This window comes from Phascolarctos cinereus, unplaced genomic scaffold, assembly GCF_003287225.1.
Source record: "Phascolarctos cinereus isolate Bilbo 61053 unplaced genomic scaffold, phaCin_HiC Scaffold_4;HRSCAF=312, whole genome shotgun sequence".
NCBI lineage: Eukaryota > Metazoa > Chordata > Mammalia > Diprotodontia > Phascolarctidae > Phascolarctos > Phascolarctos cinereus.
In genome coordinates, this window is record NW_027555847.1 from 723,984,786 (window position 1) to 724,003,934 (window position 19,149).

A 19,149-nucleotide genomic window follows, 5' to 3' on the forward strand; every position below is an offset into this window, starting at 1 on the left:
TAGGCTATACATATACATTCCTATTAAACATTTTCACATTAGTCATGTTGTAAGGAAGAATTAGAACCAATAGGAGGAACCACCAGAAAGAGGAAAGAAAATATAACAGAAGAAAAAAAAAGAGCAAATAGTCTGCCTTGATCTGCATTCCAACTCCATAGTTCTTTCTCTGGATGTGGACAGCATTTTCCATCATGAGACTTGAAGATGTCATAGATCCTTGCATGGCCGAGAAGGGTTAAATCTATCAAAGTCGGTCATGGCACAACGTGGCTGTTACTATGTACACCGTTCTTCTGGTTCTGCTTGCTTCACTCAGCATCAGTCCATACAAGTCTTGCCAGGTTTTTCTGAAGTCAGCCTGTTCATCATTTCTTATAGAACAATAGTATTCCATTACATTTATATGCCACAACTTGCTCAGCCATTCCGCAATGGATGGGCATCCTCTCAACTTCCAATTCTTTGCCACCACAGAAAGAGCTGCTATGAATATTTTTGTACATGGGGGGTCCTTTTCCCGTTTGATCTCTTTGGGATATTGCCCTAGAAGTGCTATTGCTGGGTCAAAGGGTAGTGCAGTTATGTTCTTGGTTCAGTCTGCTTCAGTTTCTATAAGACTTTCCAGGTTCTGTGTTGTCTTCATAACTATGAAGGGCATTGCAGTATTTGAAGTCTTAATACTAGTTACCATTATTAACAATAATCACAAAAGGCAGTTTTGGGGAGGGCCTGAAGAGCTTGGGGGTAAGTAAAGGCTTCCTGTAGGCAATGGTGTTTGAAGTGGGCTTTGAGGGAGGCTCGGGATTCTGAGAAGGGGAAGTGGGGAGGAAGGGATTCCAGGCTGTGGGCAGCACAGAGATGGGAGATGAGAAGTTGTGGGAGAGGAGCTTTGGGGGGCCATTAGGGCTGGACCCAAGGGGCATGGTGGAGAGAAAGGTGGGTTGGCGCTGGGTAGGGAGGCTTTCCCAGAAAAGCAGGCCCTGGTCACTGATCCTCAGGGTAATAGGGGGTCACTGGAGTCTGTAGAGCCAATGAGTATCGAGCTTGGTCAGCCTGATGGCAGATGGCTCGGGGTGGGGTGAGACTTAAAGAACAAGGAATTGTTTAAATATAAAACCCAACACAGATGTGGAGAGGAGGCTGATTACAAGAGGCCAGGCAAGAAGTGATGAGAGCCTGTTTTCTGGTGGTATTATCAGCCCTCATTGGAGTGGGAGTCTATCCTCTGATTCCTCCTCCCCAGGCCCCCAGAGAAGCTATTCCAGGCCTTCTCTTGTCCCCTCCAGCTTGTTCCTGGCTCTCAGCTGAGGGCTCCCTTCTTACTTTCCTGAGAAAACCAAGGTCATTCCTCACCAGCTCTCCTTCCCTTCGCTTCGCCTCAAAACCCTTCAGCATCATTATCTACTCTGTCTTCCTTTCCCACAGTCCTTGCCAGAGCCAGCCCCTCCATGGGTGCCCCTGATCCCCTCCCTCTGTCATCTCCAGCAGATCAAAGCCTCATTCCCCCACTCGCTTGAATCTTCATCTTCTCCCTACCTCCTGCTTCCTTCCCACTGTCTTTGCACATGGCCAGACCTCCCCCATCCTTCCTTATCTCCTACATTCTCCTCATTATCCCCCTTTATTCCTGCCTTGCTCAGCCAAACCCCGAGGGAAAAGGTGCTTTCCTTCCTCCAGCTTCTCCTGCTTCTACTTTCCTCACTTTCTCCTTCTACCTTTGCAGCTGCCTCTGCCCTCATCATTCAGCTGAGACCAAAGGTTCCAGAGATCCCTCGTTGCCAAGTCCGGTGCCCTTTTCTCAATGCTCACCCTCCTCAGCATCTCTGCTGCCTTTGATGCTGTCCGTTGCCCTCTCCTCCTGCACATTCTCTTCCTCTGGGTTTTCATGGCCCTCTCCTGGGTTTCCTCTCACCCCTAACTGTGTCTCCATCGAGATCATGGACTTTGGAGAGAGGTTGGAAGCCAGACTGGAGAAGAGAGAAGAGAAGAAGTGGAGGCACCAGTGAGAGATGGTTTTCCCAGGGAAGTTAGCCAGAAAAGGGAGGTGAGATACAGGATGGACAGAATGAATGGTGGGTTTTTAAGATAAGGGAGACATGGTTTTGTATGTAGGCAGTGGAGAATCAGTCAGCAGATGGAAAGAGATTGGTCCTAAGTCTGACTGCAACAGGTTATAAAAGTGAGTGAGAGAACTGTGTGACCCTGGGCAAGTCACTTAACCACAATTGCCTCACCAAAAAAAAAAAGTGAATGAGAGGAAGGGAGGAGGGAGGAAAGAAACAAACATCATGTGCCCTGGGCCACAGTATCATCTCACAAGATCTTCACAATAACCCTGGCACGGAGGTGCTATTATGGTCTCCATTTTACAATTCAGGATAGTGAAGCAAGCAGAAGTTTAGTAACTTGCCCAGGGTCACACAGCCAGTAAATTAGTTCACATCAGAACTCTGGCCTTTCTGGTTCCTGCCTCAGCACTTTACCCTCTGTGCTAGCAAGCTGCCTAAGAGAGGAGGGGAAATGGAAGTGGGTCACAGATAGTTTTTTTCAGGGAGTTTGGCTGTATAAAAGATATGTTCCCATGAGGAAATGGTAAAATAAGGGAGGATTTTTTAAGCATGGAGGAGACCTGGGTGTATTTGTAGACTACGGGGAATGAGCCTGTGGATAGGAAGTGATTAAAGTTTAGAGAGAGAGTGGGCTAGTTGTGGGAGGAGTCTGCCCCAGGAGACGGTAGCGGAGGGGGGGGATTAAGGGTCCATGTAGAGAGAGATGGCCTTGATGAAGAGAAGGCCACCTCCTCATTAGAAGCTGAAGTGGAGGAGACAAAGGGTGGAGATGCTAGGGGGGATGGCCTTGATGAGGACAAGGGCCACCTCCTCATTAGAAGCTGAAGTGGAGGAGACAAAGGGTGGAGATGCTGGAGGGATGGCCTTGATGAGGAGAAGGGCCACCTGCTCATTAGAAGCTTAAGTGAAGAAGATGAAGGGTGGAGATGCTGGGCGGGGTGGCCTTGATGAAGAGAAGGGCCACCTCCTCGTTAGACGCTGAAGTAGAAGAGACAAAGCCCGGAGAGGCTAGGGGGGATGGCCTTGCTTTTCTCAGTCTGAGGTAGGAAGTTTGCAGTGGGGGCAGTCTGAGGAGAAGAGAAGGATTGGGCCAACAGCCATAGGCAGAGAAGACTGAGGTCTGCCTGCTCCAGTGGCTGTGGCTGGTGTTGGAGGTGGGCCTGAAGGGTAGCCCATTGGCTTCCTCCACCACATATGAGGGCTGGAGGAGGCAGGTGGTGGGAATCCTGCAGGGCTGGGGTCTCAGAGGGCGTGGGGATAACAGGACAAGGTGAAGGAAGGCAGGAAGAAGCCTTGGAGGCCGCAAATGTAGGGAGAAGAGGGAGAGCTGCCCTCAGGGAGCTCACGTTCCCAGTGGGAGAGACAACCCTGGAGGGGGTGGCCCACTGGGTAGGGGCTGATCCAGCCTGTTTGGGCTCATGTCCAGGCCAGTCCTGGTTATTCCCACTCTGCTTCCTGTTACATGGTCTGGGTGGGTGGTCTCTTCTTCCTGGATTCTTTCACTTTGCCTTCTTCCACGAAGAGAGATGGCAGATTTCTTTGTATTCTCTTAACATAACATCTAAAACATGCCACTGAGTCCCATACCACGACAGAGCCACGGTTTCTTTGGTGTACATTTGGGTTACTTCTGGTTTTTCTCAGTTACAGATAGCACTGCTGTGGAATTCTTTGTATACATGGCTCTTTTTTTGTTGATTTGTCTTTGACACACACTCACATTCCCAACTGTGCAATCATTGGGTCAGAAGGTCGGGTCATTTTTACTGGGCACCACCAGAGTGCTCTCCAGAAAGAGGCTGAAACCAGCATTCTTCCCACAGGAGATGAGTGGACCCAGCTCCTCATGGCCCTCACAGTTTGATTGCTTTGAATCATTTTTGTCAGTTTAAAGGGAGCGGGCAGACCCCTCAGAGGTGTTTTAAGTGATGATGGCAGAGGCTGAGCTATTTTTCAAATTATTGTTAACAATCAGTGTTTCCTAAAATCTTTGTTAGAAAGGAAATTTCCTTAGGGAGGAGATGAAGAGAGATAGATTCAGAAATGAATTATCCCCTCAGCAAAACTTTTAAAAGAAAGAAAATTATGTCTTTTCTTGTTTATTGTGAACTTGGAACATTTAACAATTTTCCCCAAATATTTAACCATTCCATATACATCCCGCCTTTTGCGATCACTGGCCATAGTAGGGGCAAGACATTCCCCCACTCTAAGCCAGGTAGCCCCAGGTTGGGCCCTTCACTTAGGGAGGGACTCCCCACACCAGTGAAATTTCAGGTCCTGGACGTATTGATGTGATGTATTGAAAGGTCAGGATTTTATCTGGGGTGTGTACCATTTGTATTTTCCTCCGCTCTGTTGTTTTTCTTTTTCTTTCAGTGATGCATATGTGTGTGCATGCCTAGGTGAATATGTGTTTATAGCATATACCTTGTTTTACATAATTTACTGTAATGAAATCAAGTCTACTTTGTCCCCAATACTTCCTATTGTTTTAAATAGAGAAAAGTCATCTCTCCACTGTTGAACATCCCTGTAGCAAATTTAACAAATTAACATAACACAAACGACCCATTGGCTTCCTCGGGTCTCAGCTGATCCTTTTCTATAGTGTATTTTTTAGCACACAACTTGTGGAATCAGGTTCATTTTATAGTTGTAGTCCATAGTGTATCTCCTACTTCCGATTTCTTCACTCTGTATTACTTCACACAATCTTCCCTCATTTCTTTTTGTTCTTAAACAACAATTGGAAAGGCCCAGTAAACTGAATATATGTCAGAACCTGTACAGCCACAAGGCAGTCACTGGATACAGGCTTTATTCTGCCTTTTATTAAAAATAAAAGTACGACCAGCATGGTGTGCATGCCTGCAGTATCTGAGCTGTAGGGTTAAGTGTCTGCATTAAGTCAGGGGCCAGCATGGTGAGCCCTAGGTATCATCAGGCCACCTCAGAGGGACAGACCGGCCCCAGGTCTGAGGTCATGTGAGGAATCATCAGGGCAAAGCGTCCAGAGCGTTATTACTCTTATTCTCCCTATGTAAGGCCTTCATATTTGCCAGCAAGATGGCGTCCAGTCCCAGCTCCACCAGCTGTGTTTCTGCAAAGTTACCCCAACATCAAAGTTTATCCTTTCCTTTAATGACCAGAAAATTATCTTTGCTAATATAAAGGGTGGCAAGTGGTATCAGTTGTTTCCATCTCCATTTCTCTGATTATTAGGAAGTTTGAATAGTTGTTAGAGTAGTTTTTCTGCAATTTGTGTTTCTTTTTCTGAGAAGTGGCTATTTACATTCTTGGACCATTTATCTTTTGGGCAGATATAAATCCCAAAGTTATGCCAGTTTCTTTTAGATGTTTAATTTCAGATTTTTAATAAGAAACATTTACCAGAAAGATTTTGTTTCCTGAATCTATTCCTTTCCTTTTTATCTGGGATGCATCACTTTTTTCCATTTTTAAAAATTATTATTATTTAAAAATTTTTTATTTTCAGGTCCAAATTCTCTCCCTCCCCACCCCCAACCCCCTCCTCCACCCACTGAGAAGGCAATCTGACACTCATTATGCATGCAAAGTCATGCAAAACATATTTCCATATTAGCCATGTCACAAAGAAAAGGAAGAAAAATGAAGTGAAAAAAAATCTGCTTCAGTCTGAAGAGTTCATCAGTTCGGGGCAGCAAGTTAGCACAGTGGACAGAGCTCCGGCCTTGGAGTCAGGAGGACCTGAGTTCAAATCCGGCCTCAGACATTTGATACTTACTAGCTGTGTTAACCCTGGGCAAGTCACTTGACCCCGATTGCCTCACCAAAAAACAAACAAAAAACCCAGAATTCATCACTTCTGTTTCTGGAGGTGAATAGCATTTGTCATCATGAGTCCTTTGGAACTGTCTTGGATCACTGCGTGGAGCAGAACAACTGAGTCTTTCACAGTGGCTCATCATTACATTATAGCCATTACTGTGTAGGATGTTCTCCTGGTTCTGCTCACTTCACTCTACATCAGTTCATGTAAGTCTTTCCAGGTTTTTCTGAGAACGTCCTGCTCATCATTTCTTATGGCACAATAGTATTGCATCACAATCACAGACCTTAATTAGTTCAGCCATTTCCCAATCTATGGGCATGGGCCACGGTAGGGTTTGTTTGATTACGATTGTTTGTGATGCCCTCTGTTTTTACGTCACAGTCATCACCACAACTTCTCCTTCCCCAACCCGCTGAACACTTCTTTTGACAAAAACAAAAAGAGTGAAGCAAAATCTCTAATATGATGAATCACATCTGACAATGTATACAAATCCTGTCTGTTCTAGACACCCCTGGTCCCTTGGCTGTGGAAGAGCAGGCATGTTTCCCCATTTGTTTTCTGGGACCCTCATCGTTTATCTTCAGATTAGCTCTCCACACTGTTGTCATCAGTGGATGTAGCATTCTCACACTTCTGTGTTGTGTATTCCTTCGGTATTTGTTCATACGGATCTTCCCAGGTTTTCCTGAATTTTTCATATTTTTGCTCCCTTGCCAATATTCCATTATATTCTGTTGTGTCACCAGAAAGAAAAACTCCCAAGACACAGTCACTAGGTCACACATTTTTATTACTTGCAGTGCGAGGGAGCTGCTAGAAAGAGAGATCTCCAAGAGCAAACACAACTTGGTTTTTCTTATAGGTTTCTTTTATACAGAAAAGCAACAAAATCAAAAGGAGTATTTATTTTATTCTGGTTGCCTACGCTGATGGGGTACAGGAATGAGTGGGTGTGAAAAAACCCCACAATTAAGAAATACCGACTTTAATAGGATATAAAGTGGTCTATGGTACAGACAATTAAAGCCTAATTTATCAATTAGGTATAAATAGTGGGGACAGTTAAAACAGGATATGGGTGATGTATGATACAGGCAGTTAGAACAGGGTATCAGAGATATGTAGGACAAGCAATTAACTATAGACAGAAACATCTGTCCAGACAGGATACAGGATATAGGGAGTTTTTCACTAGTAAGTATTGTTATGGTTTTTGCTTTCCTAGAAATGACAGCCATTCTATTCAAAGCAAAGTGAAGTTACTTAGGTTTGAAGCTAAACTCTTGTTTCAATTCATATACCAGTTTTTCTTCCATTCATCAATGAATGCATCTTTTTTTTTATTGTGTAACAACTTTTTACTGTTATATAATCAAATACATCTGTTGTCTTTTACAATTTCTTCTATTTGTTGTTCTCCACAATTGCAATATACATGCCATTTTGTTTTATTCTATTTTTTTAGTGTGTTTATAACTTGTTTTTTTAAAATTTTGATCATTGATTCCTCAGGAACTTGCTTTAATGTGTGAAATTTGAATCTAATGCCATTAATCCTAACATTTCAATGTAGTTTCCCTCAAAATTTTATTGAATAATGATTTCCTTGGTCTGAGATATATGAAATCATACTTGTTAAAGGATAATATATTTTATGCGTTTCATTTTCTATCTGGATTATCTATTCTCTTCCATTGATATATGTATATTTTTTATCCAATACCCTTTTTTTTTTAATAAATACTGTTTTGTAGTATAAATAAGATCTGATAAGTGCAAGTCTGTTTTCCTTTTTTTTCTGTGGTTCCACTTGATACTTTGGTCTCCTTTTTTAGTCACATAAATTTTGTTATATCAGAAACAGATAAAATAATTATTTTTTCCTTTGTTTTAGCCAATCACAATTTAAACCTAAAAAATTTGGGTAATTTTGCCATCTTTACCAAAACAAAGGTAAACTATATGTATAGAATTCTCCTGTTCTCTAATTCTAGCAGTCTTGTATAAATGGAAATGAGTTTAGTCTTGAATGACCGACTTTTATTTATTTATTTATTTTTGGTGAGGCAATTGGGGTTAAGTGACTTGCCCAGGGTCACACAGCTAGTGAGGATCATGTGTCTGAGGTGGGATTTGAACTCAGGTCCTCCTGACTCCAGGGCTGGTGCTCTATCCACTGCACCACCTCATTGCCCCAAATGACCTAGTCTTGGTGGAGCTATATATTCTCTGTGTCTTTTCCTAAATGGACACCAAGCATCACTTTAAAGACAGTGTTCAGAACAAGTATTAACTCATTTGCTTACCAAATAAGTTTGCTATATCAGCGTGAAATTCTTGAATAATCTACAAATGAATACATAAACACAAGGTGATCTTGTTATTTACCCTATATTTAAAGTTTGACAAATTTTTTTTGAAGGGGAGACAGAAAATAGCATTAATTTACAATGCAGGGAAACAGGAGATACTTACATTTTTAAAAAATTCATTTGAGATTGGGAAGCTGTGCTTCATACCAAGCAATCATGTCCCAGACTGGGCATTCCTATGGAAGAATCAACCCAAGAAAGATTTATAAATGGTGGTCCCTGTGTCTCAAAAATGGGGAAAGCCTGGAAATGTGATACCAAGCTAAAGAGGAAGCAGAACAATGAAAAAAACCATAAAAATGTAATGAATTTGGGGAGGCCTTTTGTTGGCAGACTGGACTTATTCCATGTCAGACAATTCATCATAGAAAAAAGCCTTTTGAATGTAATTGATGGGGTATAGGCCCTGGAAACCCTCCCTCCTTCCCCTGAACTCTCCCACACAGCCCTGGTGTTGGCCTGAGGCTCATTTCAGTATAATCCCTTCTACTGTCATTGCATAGTAGCTTTGACTCTACCCCAATCTCCAATTCTGTTACCCCTAACCTAGCCCAGCCCTTCATTGTCTGTTACCTCAGGACCACCATCACTCCTTAATTCCATCTAGACTCCTTCCATTACCTCCCAGTCACCCCCAAGCCATTGGCCACAGATTCTTAAAATCTGGCCAATAGTGTGGATTGTTAAAATCTTGCCCACCTCACCTGGTGTTTTAATAAACCTTTTCTCTGACTGAAAGAAGGCTAGAGTTGAATTCTTATGAGGGAAGACCTACATCTTCTCCCTTGAATTTCGGGGTTCCCAGCACTCCCAGACCTCAGCAGTCTCAGGGTGAAAAGAGTCACAGGACTTGATAGCAGAACCTTTTTGCTTTGCTATTGCAGTCACAGGGGCCTGGGTTTTATCCTTATCTTCAAACTTCAGCCTTGGATTGCTCCCATTTTCCTTTTTTTCTGTTCCTACTCACATGCTGCTGAATGGAAAGAGAAGTAGGAGCTATGCTGAGTACACTGTCAGTTCACGTTTTCCAGCCTTAACTGGCCCTCACTGAAGCAAGGGACCCCTTTATTTCTCCCTCCCCAGGAGCTGTTCCAAGCTTCATTTTCTCTCAAGCCTTCCACACATCTCAGCCTTGACTCTCAGCTGAGAATCTCACTTCTTACTTTGCTGAGAAAGTTGAAGTTACTCAATGCATTCTCTTCTCTTTATCTCAAAAATCTTGACACTCCCTCCCTCCTTTTCCTCAGTCTCTTCTTGCAGTGGCTAGAACTCCTTGATATGTGCACTTGATTCAATCCCCTCTTGCCTTGTTCAGCAGACTGAAACCTCAAGCATTCCCCCACTCCATCTTCAGTCTCTTTATCTGCAGATTCTCTACTTATTGTCTTCAAAGATGCCTAAGTCTTTAAAATCTTCCTTATCTAAACTCTAGAAAAACCTATCTACATTTACTCCTTTCCCCTCATTCAGGCCTGGGCCCTTTGCAGTATGACTTCTGACCACCTCCCTCTACCGTCTTCATGGTTACCAGTGACATCTTAATTGCTAGGTCTGATGGTCCTGTCTTAGATTTCATACTTCTCGGCTTGTCTGCTAAATTTGGCTCTGTCAACCATGCAGTTCTCCTGTATATACTCTCCTCTCTGGGCTTTCATAACATGACTCTGTTAGCTGTCCTGTCGGACTACCTTTCAGTATCCTTTGCTGGTTCATCATCCCCAATACACCCTCTAACAGTGTTCACTCCACCTCTCTCTAAGTCTTACATCTTTTCTCTCTCTACATCCTCTTGGTGACATGATTGGCACCCATGAATGTAATTCTCATCTCTATGCAGATAACTCACAGACCTATATACCCTGCCCCAGAGCTCTAAGTCTGAATCACCGATTGGACATTTCAAGAGACATCATAAACTCAACCTATTGAACAGAGAACTTCAACCATTTGTCCTCAGATTCAGCCCTTTTCAAGCCTCTTTCCTATTTCTGTCAAAGGTACCACTGTTCCGGTCACACATCATGCTTTGTCAGAGGCAAGACTCAAACCTAGCTTTTCCTGAAATGATAAATGTTGGAGAGGATGTGGGAAAATTGGAACGCTAATACATTGTTGGTGGAGTTGTGAAATGATCCAACCATTTTGGAGAACAATTTGGAACTATGCCCAAAGGGCTACAAAAATGTGCCTACCCTTTGATCCAGCAATAGCACTTCTAGGGCTATATCCCAAAGAGATCAAACAAATGGGAAAAGGACCCACATGCACAAAAATATTCATAGCAGCTCTTTTTGTGGTGGCAAAGAATTGGAAATTGAGAGGATGCTCATCAATTGGGGAATGGCTGAGCAAGTTGTGGTATATGAATGTAATGGAATACTATTGTTCTATAAGAAATGATGAACAGGCTGACTTCAGAAAAACCTGGGAAGACCTATATGGTCTGATGCTGAGTGAAGTGAGCAGAACCCAGAGGACTTTGTATACAATAGCAGCCACGTTATGCAATGACCAAGAATGTTAAACTGAACCCTTCTCAGCATTACAAGGATCTAAGACGTGTCCAGAGGCCTCGGGATGGAAAATGCTGTCCACATCCAAAGAAAGAACTATGGAAGTCGAATCGCTCTCACTTAATTTTACCTTAAGTTGAATTTTGTTTCATCTTTCTGATGGTTCCTCCTATTGGTTTTAATTTTTACTTACAACTTCACTAATGTGAAAATATGTTTAATGGGTATGTAAATGTAAAGCCTATGTCAGATTGTGCACCATCTTGGGGAGGGTGAGGGGGGAGAGAAAAAGGGAGAAAAATTTTCAACTCTAAATTCTGGTCCTCCAGACTTTTTGTTAATTACATAATAAATAATGAAGGGGCGGGGGGAAACCTAGCTTTTCCTGACTCCAAACCCAATAAGCTAGCCAATAAGCCATGCTACTTCTCATTATAAAGGATACTGAATTTGGAGAACCTGAGGTCAAATTCTAGCTCTACTACTTATAACCTAGGATGGTAGATTTAAAACTAGAAAGGACCCTGGCCTACCCACAGCCTCTTTGACCTTCAATTTCCTCATCTCTAGCATGAGGGGATTGACTAGATGATCTCGAAGCTTCCAAGCTCCAAATCTTTTGAACAAGTTCAGAATTCTATCTTTATTAATTAGGTCTTTCTTGTGTTCTACCATTCTTCCAGATTTCCAGGTTTGTAACCTCAGTGTTATCTTCCGTTCTTCACTTTCTTTCATCTAGCTGGCTGCCAAATCTTGCCATTTCTGCTCTGCAGTAACTCTCACACGTCACCTTTTCTTTCTTCTCAGACATCTATGACCTCAGCTCTGACCCCCACTACCTCTCCTTTTAGGGTAGTGGTCTCTTTGTTGTTTTCCCACTCCAGTCTCCACACCACGTGGTTACCAAAATGACTTCCCTTAAGGACAGATCTGACCGTAGAACTCCCAGGACTCCATTTAGCTGCCTGTTGCCTCTAGGATAAAATACAAAATCTTCCTTTTGGTTTTTGAAGCCTTCACACTCAGGCTCCAAACTACCTTTCTAGATTCAGCACATATTACTCTCCCTCCTGTACTCTGCCATCCAGCCAAACTGCTCCTCACACATAATACTCCATCCGTCATCTCTGTGCCTTTGCCTGGGCATCCCCCAGGCCTGGAATGTACCCCCTCCTCACCTCTGCCTTAGAGAATCCCTCCAGATGCAGCTCAAGCTCCACGTCCATGAAACCTTTCCTGATTCCCCTACCTGCCAGTGCCCTCCTACCCCAACCGACCTTGTTTAACTATCTTGGATTTATTTTACATGTATTGTTATTTCTTTATAGTCTTCATGTAGTCATAGACGTACTTATTGTCTCACCCAGTATCATGTGAGCTCTGTAGGAGCAGGAATGGTCTCATCTTCCTATTCGCAGTGTTTGGAACAGTGCCTGGCACATACTAGATGTTTAACTGTTGTTTGTCCGGCATTTTCGAAGACCGATGACACGACAGGGCGATGTCTTGACTCACAACGTGAATTGGATTTAAGTGAGGCAGAGCTGCCCCGAGTTGTCAGCCTCACTCTCGCAGAATCAGCGCAGGCCAGTGGCGAGACGGAAGTCAAGATGACTGGGATGCAGTGGTGACCTCGGCGTCTTCAATGTCCAACCAAGCTCTAAGCACTCCGCGTGCCTGCTTCAGCCCTCTCGGGGCCTTTGGAACACATTGTTCTCCTCTGCCTGTTCTGCCGGGGGGGGGTCTGCGTGCTTGGAGTACACTTACCACGGCTCATTGGCGGGCTGAGGCCTCTTGATTAGCTCCAATCTGGTTCAGCCCGTGTGCCGGGACAGTGGGCATGGCCAGTGCGCATGCTGCAGCTTCTTGGAGGAGCCACAGATGAGAGCTGGGGGACAGGTGGACACCAAGAGCGGATGGGAAAGTCCTCAGGAAGCCCTCGCACCACAGCTGCTGGTCCTCCTTCAACATGCAGTTCATCTCTTCTTGGCCTTTTGGCTAAGATCGAGTGTCGTGTCTCTTCGTATCAGTGTAATAGCTGATACATCCTCTATCTGGGAACAATAGAAGATACTTAATAAAAGCTTGTTGATTGATGGATTCATATCAGAAGACTCTTTAGCTGTTCTTCTGCCTTTTGGTAGAGCTGTGTGTCAGGGTATTACCTGGGTCATACTCAAACTCCCCCCAATTCCTTCCTCAGGTGAAGTTCTTTGCCTGTGCCTTTGATCCCATTTCCTGCAGGACTGATCCCTCTCTTTTCATTGGCTCCTTCATTCTTCCCTCTCTCCATTGTCTCTTTGTCAGCTTCCTACAAGCATGCTGTTTTCCTGTGATAGGATATCACTAGTTCTACTTTTTTTGGTTGTATTGTAATGAGCATGGAATACATAGAAGCTGTTTGAATGAACAAAGCTAGTACCATAGCCCACCACTCTTGCATCTGGCTTATGCATGTACAGGAATGTTCCACAACAAGCCTCAGTACTGAAGGATTGGTTTGCTGTTGGTGAATGGAGTAGGAACTTCTAGATTTATGCATGTTCCCAAGGAGCCATATGGTCTGGACTGAGTGAGATGAGGGTCTACCTTCATTCCATCCTTATTCCTAGTGGCAGGTCTTCCAGGAGGAAGGCTGTGTCATTGTTGTGTTAGATATGCACAGAAAAAGAGCCAGGATGGTTTTCTTTAGCCTGCATTTATGAATGGAACTGGAGAACATTTCTGGTAATTGACCCCTGGAATAGAGAAATACCGGGGGATACATACAACCTAGATCAGGTTAGGCTCATGCTAAGGCCTCTGTGCACCTGCTCCTCTATGCAGAGACTGTGCCCCAAAGGGGAAAAGTCCCTCGGCTCCAACAAATGTTCTGGAGGAGCCACTGCATCACTGGTGTTGGGGACATTTCTGGGCCAAAGAGGACCCATGTATATAGTGGCTTAGCAAAGTAACCTATTAATGAGCCTAGAAAGGCTGCTTCTGTTTTATCCCACAAGCGAAAGGGAACTACTGGAGCTCCTCATGGAGGAGGGGAGTGACATGGTCAGAATGGCTTTAGACATCTCAGTCTGCAGCTGTGGGGAGAATGGAGAGGAGAGGCTGGGAGACAAGTCAGGCGGTTATTGCAGCAGCTTTTGAAGCCTTTTATCGCCTGGCCCCAAGGAAGAAGTGATGCTAGCCCAGGAGCTATGGGAATGGAGAGCCCAGGGAGGCAGAGATAAGAGTCAAGGGTGACCCCCCATAGGGGAGATCCCATATCTGGGAGAGTAATGTCTATGTCAACCTAGAGAGGAAAGGCTGGGAGAGGACGGGATTTGGAGGAAAGCTCTGGGGTATGCTGTGTTTGAGATCAGTCGGTCTATAAATGCTTATCAAAGTACCTATTATGTGCCAGGCACAGTGCTAAAGCCCTGGGCATATAAAAAGAGGCAGAAGGCAGTTTCTACCCTCAAGGTGTTTAAAGTCTAATGGGGGAGATTACATGCAACATATGTGTATACACACACACATACACATACATATACTTGTGTGTGTGTGTGTGTGTGTGTGTGTGTGTGTGTGTGGATAGAGAGAGACACACACATGTAAGCTATATACACTGCATAAGTAAGAAATAATTAAAAGTGGGAAGACACAAAAATTAAGAGGGATTGGGAAAGGCCTCCTGCAGAAGATGGTATTTTGGTTGGGAAGCCAGGGAGGTCAGTAGTTGGGGCAGAAGAGGGAGAGCACTCCAGGCATGGGGATGGCCAGAGAGAATGCCCAGAGCTGAGAGATGGAGGGGCTTGTTCATGGAACAGCCAGGACACTAGTGTTACTGGATCAAAGAGTATGTGTTGGGGAGTAAGGTGTGAGAAGACTGAAAAGGGAGGAGGGGGCGGGTTATGAAGGGCTTTAAACACCATCAGAGGATTTTGTGTTTGCTGCAGGAAGCAGTAGGGAGTTGCTCCTAGAGTTACTGAGCAGGGGGGTGACGTGATCGGACCTGTGCAGAGCCCCCCTTCCCCCAGCAGCTACTGTAATAGTCCACGTGTGAGGTGATGAGGGCCTGCAGCAGGGCAGGTACACAAGGATTTACAGGAGAATTATGCCAAACATTTAAAGAACAAATAGTTATTGTACTATATACACTGTTTGAAAAAGTAAGTAAAGAGTCCTTCCAAACTCCTTTTATGACATAAATATGGACTTGATAACTAAACCAGGGAAAATAAAACAGAAAAAGAAAACTACAGACCAATTTCCCTAATGAATATTGATGCAAAATTTTTAAATAATATTCTAGCAAAGAGATTACAGCAATATATCACAAAGATCATATGCTATGACCAGGTGGAATTTATACCAGGAATGCAGGGCTGGCTCAACATTGGGAAAACTACAAGGAGAATTGACTATATCAGTAACAAAAACAACAAAAATCATGCGATGATAGCAACAGATGCAAAGAAACTTTTCACAAAATACAACACCCATTCCTATTAAAACTAGCAAACATAGCAACAAATGGAGCTTCCTCAAAATAAGTACCATCTACCAAAATCAGAAGCAAATGTTTTCTGTATTAAGGATAAGCTAGAAGCTTTTCCAATAAGATCAGGGGTGAAACAAGATTGCCCATTATCAACACTAATATTCAATGTCATGCTAGAAATGCTAGCTATAGCAATAAGACAAGAAAAAGAAATTCAAGGAATAAGCATAGGCAATGAGGACACAAAGTTATCACTTTTTGCAAATGATATTATGGTTTAGTTAAAGAACACTAGAGTCAACTAAAGTATTAAATGAAACAATCAGGAACTTCAGCGAAGTTTCAGGATATAAAATAATCCCACACAAATCATCAGCATTTCTGTATATCACCCACAAAAACCTACAGGAAGAGACAGAGGGTAAAATTCCATTTAAAATAACTACAAACACTACAGAACACTTGGGAGTCTACCTGCTCAGATAAGGGAACTAAATGAACACAATTACAAAACATTTTCCACACAAATAAAGACAGTGATAAATAATTGGAGAAATATTAGTTCCTCATGGGTAGGTTTATCCAGTATGATAAAATGACAATAATCCCTAAATTAATTTGCTTATTCAGTGCCATAGCAATCAGACTGCCAAAATATACTTTATAGAGCTTGAAAAAATAATAAAATTAATCAGGAAGAGTAATAGATCAAGATTATCAACAGAACCAATAGTTTAAAAGGTGAGGGGGGATGGAAGGGACCTAGCAGTACCTGATCTTAAACTATACCACAAAGCTACAGTAATTAAAACAACTTGGTAAGAGACAGATTGATCAGTGGAATATACAGAAGCAAATGAATACTGTAGATGAACCCCAAATTTATAAACTCAAAGATCCCAGCAAGAACTCATTATTTGACAAAAACTGTTGGGAAATCTGGAAAGTAATCAGGCAGAAACTAGGCATAGATCAACATCTCATGCCACAAACCACGATACATTTTAAATGGGTACATGTTCAGACATAAAGAGTGATATCATAAGCAAATTCATGGAACATGAAATAAATTACCTGTTGCATCTATGGATATAGGAATTCATAATCAAACAAGATAGAGAGGTTCACAGAAAGTAAAGATAATTTTGATTATACAATTTTTTTTTAGGCAATTAGGGTTAAGTGACTTGCCCAGGGTCACACATCTAGTAAGCATCAAGTGTTTGGTGCGAGGTCATATTTGAACTCAGGTCCTACCGACTTCAGGGCCAGTGCTCTATCCACTGCGCCACCTAGCTGCCCCCTGATTATATAAAATTTTTTAAAGCTTTTGTGCAAACAAAACCAACATAGGTAAAATTAAGAGAAAAGCAAAGAAGAGAAACTGGGGGAAAAAATCTTTGTAGCAAGTTTCTCCAATAAAGGTCTCATTTCTAAAATGTGTAGAGAACATCAAATTTACAAGAATAAGAGTCATTCCCTGATTGATAAGTAGTGGAAGGATGTGAATAGACAGTTTTCACAGGAAGAAATCAAAGCTATCAATAGTCATGATTAAACATGTCCAATATGCAGTTGGCAATATGGAACAACCCTCAGGTTTCACCTCACACCCTGCAAATTGGCAAAATGATTTTTTTAAAAAAGGCAACAGTCCATGTTGGAGAGGTTGGAGAAGAATAGGTACACTAATCCATTGTGGGCAGAGCTGTGAAATGGCAGAACTATTTTGGAAAGCAATTTGAAATTATGCAAACAGAGTGACTAAAATGGCCCTACCCTTTAAATTTGAGACTCCATTACTGGGCTTATACCCCAAGGAAGCCATCGATAAAGGAAAAGTCCCCATGTACTCCAAAATACTTATAGCAGCACTTTTTGTGATAGCTAAGAATTGGAAATAAAGCAAATGCTCATCAATCGGGGAATAGCTAAACAAATTGTGGTACATGAACATAACAGACTGTTATTACGCTGTACAAAATTCCATGTATGAAGAATACAGAGAAGCAAGATTTCTATAAATCGATGGAGTGAAATATGAAGAGCCAAGAAAACAAAATCCATGACTACAATATAAATAGAAAGGACGATGACACTACAAAGTCAAAAGAAAATGTAACAGAATTATAAAGACCAAGCAAGGCTTGCATGAAAAGAGATGAGAAGACTCCCCCAACCTACCCTTTGTGGAGGTGCCAAGTCCACGGCTGTCCCACATGGCACGTTTTCAGACTCTTTCATTGTATCTTTCAGTTATGTTGTCATTCCCCCCCCCACCTAAAAAGTACTATTTGTCATATGAGAGGTCTCTCCGGGAAGGGAAGAGGGAAGGATACTTGGGATAACCATGGTGCTGTAAAAAACAGAAAATATCAATAAAAATGTTTTTAAAAACAAATAGTAAATTTATAAAAGTTTCAGGATATAAAATAAATTCATATAAATCATCAGCATTCCTAAGTCCAGATGTCATATTTAAAGAAATTATGAAGGAAACTTGCCCGGATCTATCAAAAATAGCAGGCAAAGTGAAAATAGAAACAATCTACCAGTCACCTCTTGAAAGGAACCCCTAAGTTAAAATTCCCAGGAACATCATAGCCAAAATCAAGTTTCCTGGTTAAATTAAGAAAAAAAAAAAACACCTGCAAGCAGCTAGTATAAAAGACCTCAGGTAATGAGGAGTCACAGTTGGGATCACACAAGATTTGGCAGCTACTACTATAAAGAAGCAGAGTTTGGAAAGCAATAATCTAAGAGGAAAAAGATATAGGTTTACAACCAAAAATTGTTTACATATTAAAAAAAGAGTAGACTTCTACAGGGGTAAGAACAGACTTTTGTGAAATAGAAGACTTTTAAGGAATCCTGAGGGAAAGACCGGAGCTGAGCAGAAGCTGAAACACAAGAATGAAGATAAACATAAAAAAGGAAATTTTCTGAGCAGTAAGAAGGATGAAGGAAGCAATGTCTACAAGAAATGAAGGCTGAAGCCAAAATACTCTCCCCTCCCCACACCCACCAGGAACTTCCTGATGGCCTTTCACTGGAGCAAATGTTTCAATCTCTGGAATGACCCCGGTTATAAAATAACTTGAAAATTTGTAGAAGACTCCCAGGGGCTGACCAGGTTTCCTCCGTCTACCTAATACTCTCCTTACATAATTCCACTCTAATTCCAAGAACTTTCCACACTTAGGCTAACGCTTGCGATTGATGGAGGCATGTTTTTAAGAGATCATATTATCTTTAAGTGGGGTGGGGTGACTTGATTGAGTAAATCATCCTCTCCTCTCCCTCACAGAAGCAGGAAGGTTAGGAAATGTAATAGGATGATTTCTCTCGAGGCTAAGAGGCCTGTGGGTCACTCAGTGGAGATGTCCGTCCAGCAGGGAGCTGGAACTCGAAAGAGAAGAGATAGAACCATGGTGGGGTCATCTCCACTGAGATGGTTACTGAATTTTGGGAGCTGATCAGAAAATCTTCACTGACAGAAGAGTATATCTCCAAAGGTGGGATTCCACTCGAAGTGTCTGGGGCTCCACAGCCATCACTTTTTACAGTATCGAGCTCCTTCACTGATAAGGAAGACACAGCTTAGGGAAGAGCACCCAGAGACTTCCTGGAGGAGGTGGCCCTTTGAGCCTATCCTGGCAAGGAAAGCACGATCTCGATCTCGAGGAGGAAGGCAGTAGGGAATGCATTTCAGGCAGGGAGACCAGGTCTGGGAGAACCAACGCCCGAGGGGACAGGCAGGAGGCGCAGGCGTCCTGGGGGTCTTCCGGATCTCACAGGGAAAAGGGACACGCCACTGCAGTGTCTACGTCCTTGGAGGACAGCTCTGCGGAGCATGCGCACAAGGTAACCCTGGCCTCTGAACTACCACGCCCAG

The 19,149-nt window shown here is 42.8% G+C and overlaps 1 pseudogene; it reads left to right on the forward strand.

The window, feature by feature from the left end:
* The first annotated feature begins 12,755 nt into the window (after positions 1-12,755).
* Positions 12,756-12,897, forward strand: LOC144457366 (U2 spliceosomal RNA; annotated as a pseudogene).
* The last annotated feature ends 6,252 nt before the right edge of the window (positions 12,898-19,149 follow it).